The following is a 6,721-nucleotide window of genomic DNA, read 5'->3' as shown; positions in this document are numbered from 1 at the left end:
CTAGAGCCTGGCACTTTGAACTTGGACTTAAAGCCTCCAAATTGTAAGAATAAACTCCTGTTTGTTAAGGCCATCCCATTTGTGGTATATTTCTTGTCAGAGCGGAACTAGGGAACCAGAACACCCCCCTTCCCAGCAAGCCCACTCTTTCCACAACCAAATCCATCCCATTGACTTTGAGCTGTTTGCCTGCTCCACTCTGTGACCGAATGTCTCATCATTTCCCAGCTCTGAGACCTGCTCGATCCTAACCAAGCAAACCTGCCTCCAGATCTCTTTGGAGTTTGGCCTCTATGACTGGGCCTCTAGGCACATCATGTCCCTGCCCTCCTGTCTCCTCTCCATCAACGACAAGCTCACACATGAGGACCATTTCCCTGTATGACCCAGTGCTCAATGCACGTACATGCAGCACTGTGCCCACACAGGGTCCACTGGAAAGACCAAATACAGACATTTGTCCAAAAAGCCAGAGACAGGATCTAGATTGTCTTGCAAACTTGAGTTTTAAGTCAGATGGAGACCAAACTCAGATGCAAAATAGGTCAGGTATAAGTGAGAAGGATCCAGGACCATTGTCATAGTTGGTCTGAAGCGTCCATTTATATAAAGGCAGTAGAATGGTAAAGAGCATAGACGCTGGTTCAAATTCTGGCGCAGCACTTGCCAGCTGTATGGCCTTGGGTAAGTTACCTGTGGTCGTTCAGTTTGTGTGTCCACTTGGCTGGGCCTAGTTGAGTGGCTGGGCAGCTGGATGTAGTATTCCCCATGATGAGACTGGTAATCAACTCCATGGTGGAATCTACTCTGAGTAGCTGAGTAGCTGCCTTAGGAATGAGGTCTGCTTCCTGCATGTAAGGAGAAGCTTTGAGAAATGGTCTCTGGTTTATGGCACGCTTGAACCCTGCCTGTAGCCATGCCGTTGTTCAGCAGCTTGCCATGCTCTGTCGACCTTGGGACTTTCAATGGATTTGAATTATTGGCCTGCTGTGTGGTTTGGTAATGCTGGGACTGTGCCTTTTTACTTGTCAACCTTGGCCTTGTCAGTTTCAGCAGCCAGTAGCTGTCTGTCTGAGTGAAGAAAAGCCTCTAGCTCCAGTGGACTGGGAGCAAGAGGCAGCCCAAGGTTGAGGGGCTTTCACTCAGCCCCTCGAGCCTGGCACTTTGAACTCAGACTTAAAGCTTCCAAACTATAAGAGAATAAACTCCTGTTTGTTAAGGCCTTCCCATTTGTGGTATATTCTTGTCAGAGTGGCACTAGGGAACCAGAACATTACCTAACTGCTTTGTGCTTCAGTTTACTCATCTACAAAATGGGGGACACTAATCATATTTATCTCTTAGGGTTGTTGAGAAGATTAAATGGATTAGCACACATGAAGGATTTAAAACCATGACCGGCACAGAGTAAGCACTGAGTGTTAGCTCTGTCTCACTGAGGGTTTCCCGCATCTTTGCTGACCTTGTACTTTACGAAACATGATATCTTTTTCCAGCGATTGATATTTTCTGTCTGATGATGTGTCCAAAGCAAGGAAGTGGAAGTCTCTCCAGCCTTCCTTTTCTAAGGAACATTCTGGTTCTATTTCACAACAGCTTCGCCAGTGGGCTCGACCATACCAGCAGTCACGGGGTTGGCAACGTTGCCTTCTGTTGTGCGTGGTGTCACCACAAGTGAGAGCCGACCCGACCCGACAGCAACTAACAACAGCAACAGGTAGGTGTTAGCTGACATTATGATGAGGTCAGCACATGATGACTCACAGGCAGGCACTTGTGAGACCAATATCCATGTGACCACATCAACTAAAACCACCATTTCTCCACCATCCTGGCTCTGCTGCAGGCCTCCAACAACACCAACCATAGCCATACACCAGCTAGATGAAGCTGATAGTTAACCATGTGGTTCACACTACTGTAAGATGCCAGACTTGGAATGCTTTTTTTTTTTTTTTTTATTGTGATTTGGGTGAAAGTTTATAAAGCAAATTCATTTTCCATTCAGCAGGTCACATACACTTTGTCTCATGACACTGACTATAATCTCCCACAATGCAACAGCTCCCCTCCCACTTCCTCCCCATAGTTACCTCTTCCCTGTGTCCTTCCCTCCATGCACTCCTGCCCCCCCCCCAGCTGTCTCCTTGTGCATGTTGTGCGTTGTGCCACCACAAGTGAGAGCCAACTCGACAACATCACAGCCCTTCTATTCTCCCATGATTGATCTCTCCAAGGAGTGTATCTACCTGATGTAAATGTTCAGCTCATATGCCCGTCTTTGGTTTGAGAATGCCATTTTCTTGCTTTTTATTTGCTCAGCTTCTCTCTCCTAAACCCCCACCCAATTTTTTCACTGTCTAGGTTTTTAACTCCACCAGTTTACCCAGCCCCATGAGTGATGCTAACTCTCCAACCCGTACCCTTGACTACTCAAGTATCCACCTCAGTGTATTCTACACTAATACCTGTTGTTGTTGTTGTTGTACCTATGTAGTTCCAAGTACAAAGATTCATGAGAATGAGGGTGTGGCTACCTCTGAAGACAAAGAGAAAGAACAAGTGCATGTATATGAGTGGGGAGAGGCAGGTGGGCTTTAACTGTTCTCTGTAATATTTTTCTTAATACTTCTGAAACAACGTTAGTGAAATTTTGGCATCTGTTAAATGTGTTGGTAACATGCTTGTCTGTTATATTATTCTCTTCATTCTGGGTATTAAAAATATTTTAAAATTTAACAATGTTAACTACTGTGGAGATAGCCATTCAATTTAACCAAGTGCTTGCTTGGTGTTGAACATACAAAGAGGTAGAGAAAACTAACAATTCAGTGTGTCAGTACCAGAAATCTGGCAGGGGCAGATGACTAATTCTCAAATGAGTGGTCAAAATAAATGGCTATAGGGAAGTTCAGAAGTGGCAAGGATGCTGGGCTAGAAGATTTGGGGAAAGTGTTATGGAAGAGTTGGAATGGAATGGGATCTTGAAGGCTGGCCGGGATTTGGATGATGCCAGGAAAAGAGCTAGCCCTGCCAACAGTGAGAATGAATTTTAGAAGCATGACAGTTGCCAATCACTAGGCATCCTGAAAGGTTAGCAGAGTGTTGGGTGGGGCCACAGTCATGGTGCAGGATGGAGAGCTGATTGGAGCAGGAGTCTGGTAAGCTCGAAGCTTCTCCCCACCGGGTCATTCTGTTCATGCTTCCATCTGCCAGGCAAGGAGCAGCCTCCAAAAGGCCTCCCAGGTCCCATGCGGAGCCTGGCTCTTACTTTGTAGAGCGTGGGCAGTAGGCATAAAGCTTTTCTTAGCCAAGCAATGACACGATCCAAGCTGTGATTTTGGCAGATTCGTATGGCAACACCATCCAGGATGGACTGAAGGGGAGAGAGAGCTGGAGACAGGAGAAACTATCGGAGGCCAAAGTGCAAAGGAAATGGTCTGAACTAGGACCATAACCCCAGGAGTGAAAAGAAGGGAAGAAATTAAAAGAAACTGTGAAATCATTGACAGAACTCAGCAACTCTTGCATCCAGAAGACTAAGGAGAAATTAAAGAGGGCTCCAAGTTTTGGGAGAATAGTGCTGCCTCAAGGACAACAGTGAGAGGTGGTGGAGGTTCAGCAGTCGAATTGTCACCTTTCATGCAGGAGACTCACGTTTGACTTTGACCGAAACACCTCACCTTCACCCACCTGTCAGTGTCTGTCCGTGGCAGCTTGCATGTTGCTGTGAGGCTGAACCAGTTTCAGTGGAGCTTCCAGAAGAAGACGGACTAGGAAGAACAGCGTGGTGATCTACTTCTGAAAACCAGCCAATGAAAACCCTAGGGATCACATGGTCTGGTTTGCAACCAATCGGGGATGGCGCAGGACTGGACAGCGTTCCATTCCATTGTGCATGGGGTCGCCATGAGTCAGGGACCAACTCTTCATCAGCTGACAACAAGTGGAGCAGAGAGAGGCAGGCAGCTTTGGGAAGACTGGAAGGTCATTTGTATAAATATTGAGCTTAATGTGACATCTAAGTGGCCAGTCCATTAAGCAGGAGATTGGAGGCCAGTCAGAGCTACAGCTTCATATTTTGGTACTCAGAAGCCAAAGGGTTATGCATGCTTTTAGGGGGAAATGATAAAGAGAGAAAATGGTGCACCAACGGTCTTTTCTTAGAAAATAAGGAGTAAGAAGGTAGAAGGAACTTGAGAAAAAGGAAGAGGTAGAACTCCATCAAAGAGGAGGCAGAAGTTGAAAGAGTATGGCCTCTAAGGCCATGCTGAGCCAGGCATCCACAGGCCATTGGCAATTGCAAGCCCATCCAGCATGCTTTGGGGAGGGCAGCATCAAGTCCAGAAGAATTTCAAATGATCTCTAGCCTTCTTTCAGCTCTGACCAGTTGCAAATGCCCAGGACCTGGAGTGTTTGCCAATCTTAAATTCTCTCAGCTCTCATTCTCCCTCATTTCCCATCTAGCTTTAAATAACCCAAACAATGAAGTGTGTCTTCCTCTACAATTGCACAGCACATTTCTTGCTCCTCTGTTGGCCATTAAATAATTTTGCCCAAAGGCAATTCTGGAGTTACCTGCCTGGGTTTACATCTGGCTCCATCAAGTACTATCTGTGACCTTGAACCAGTGATTGACCCTGCCATGTTTGATTCAATTGATATCCCAGGGTCTAACACAGTGACTAATGCAGTGTTTATTGAGTTGGATCAGATTCTGCGAAACCTCTGGCTCCAAGTGGCACTGCTGTTTGCTCTACATATTCTTCTGTCCACACCATGATATTCAACAGAAAGGCAAGGGATGTTGACCATGTTGTTGTTGTTGTTGTTAGGTGCCATCGAGTGGGCCCCGACTCATAGCGACCCCTCCTTGGGTTTCCGAGGCAGTATCACTACGGAAGTAGATTGCCCCATCTTCCTCCGAGGAGTGGCTGGTGGGTTTGAACCGCCAGCCTTCTGGTTAGCAGTCAAGTGCCTTAGGCACTATGCTACCAGAGCTCCTGTTGACCATATATATGCTCATATATATAAATGGGACAGTAAGAAAAAGAGAGAAGTGGAATGACAGCTAAAGGTGGCAGTGAAAGGCTTCTGTGGATGGTGAAGACCAGTGATGGAGCCAGAAAGTGAAGGAATTCTTTTTGGGCTGATCACTGGGAAGGGGGCAGGGAGGATGTAAATCATGAGCACCCAAAGAAGGAGTTTGCCTTTCTTTTATTAAAAATATTTTTAGAAGCAATAAAAATCTTCTTAAACAGTAATTAATAGTAATTAGAGGAGAAAGCCATCATGCCAAACATATTATTACTTAAACTGATCCTTCACTGAATCCTTGAAGTTTTCATGCATGAACTGATAAAGGTACGTGTGCTTGCATTGCCCATACATGCCTTTAAAAGGATTCAACAAATGCCTTCAACTCAAATGGTTCTCTCTAGAAATTCTATTCAGGGGAAACTTCTCAGGAGCTCAATGAGTTTCTGAACTTGCTTGAAATACAGTCTGGTTTATTCAGGAAAAATTGGGGGACTATAGAAATGTTGCATGAGTATTACAGTGAACTCCTGAGTTCCTTTACGCCTATGTGTTTTTAAAATTTATTTTTGTTGGCAACGTAAACAACTAAACATACATCTATTCACAATTTCTACATGTGCAATCCAATGACATGGGTTCTGTGCTTCCCAGTGTGTCACCATTCTCTCTCTACCTATTGTTCCATCACCATGATTTAGGCTCTCTGCTCCTTAAACTTCTCGTCTGTGCTTTAAATGAATTGTTGTTGTCAGTTTACACTCATATAGATAATTCTTTATAAGAACAAAATGCTCAAGGCAAACATTCTTTATTAATTGGGCTAAACTATAGGTAGCTTACCGATGGTTTCATGGGATAGTTTTGGTTCAAGGCTTAAAAATGATTTCTAGTCAATAGCTTAAGGAGCTCACCCCAAGCCTCAACAGATCCACTAAGTCTGATTTCCATTGGTATTTGAATATTCTATGTTTCTCTCTCTCTCTCTCTATATGTGTGTGTGTGTGTGTGTGTATAGTACACACACACACATAAGAATGTGTACACACATATGAGTATAAGAGTTGTCCATGAAGAAATTGTTGAATTGGTGCATGTTTTGCCATATATATTCTCAACAACAACAACAACAAAACTTTCCTTGTTCAATTTACTATGTGGTTTCTCTTTCCAGATTGGACTGAAGTTGATACACAGCTATCACCTCTAAGTCTAAAAGAATAAGAAATGTAGTCAGAGGAAAGTGGCTGCTTCATTAGGAAACTAGACAAAGAAATGGAGGTTTATGCCTACAATGGAATCTGACACAACTGTTGTGCTGGGTGGTCTCCATTTTCTCCTGGGACACATCCTCGATCCTTCTTCATCCTGCTCTGTGCCTGGGAGACTGCCAGTGGAGTGCTGGCAAATGGTTAACTACAAGCATGGGGAGGGGACGGGACAGGGACGATCACCCTGATTTGTAGTGTATGCTGATTTCTGTAGCACAGATGCTCTCATCATGGCTAATGTCTGGGTAGCAATGTGACACCACTGAACTTGGAGTTGGGAGGAGATGCTCACAATTGGCTTTCTTAAGCTACTGAGGTAGCATAGTGGCTAAGACGCTTGCCTGCTAACCAGACGGCTGGCGGTTCAAACCCACCAGCCACTCCTCGGAAGGAAGGTTGGGCAATCCTACTTC

The sequence above is a fragment of the Orycteropus afer genome, unplaced genomic scaffold (assembly GCF_000298275.1).
Source record: "Orycteropus afer afer isolate SDZICR_OR568_19922 unplaced genomic scaffold, OryAfe1.0 scaffold00546, whole genome shotgun sequence".
NCBI classification, from domain to species: Eukaryota; Metazoa; Chordata; class Mammalia; order Tubulidentata; family Orycteropodidae; genus Orycteropus; species Orycteropus afer.
This window is presented reverse-complemented; position numbering follows the sequence as displayed.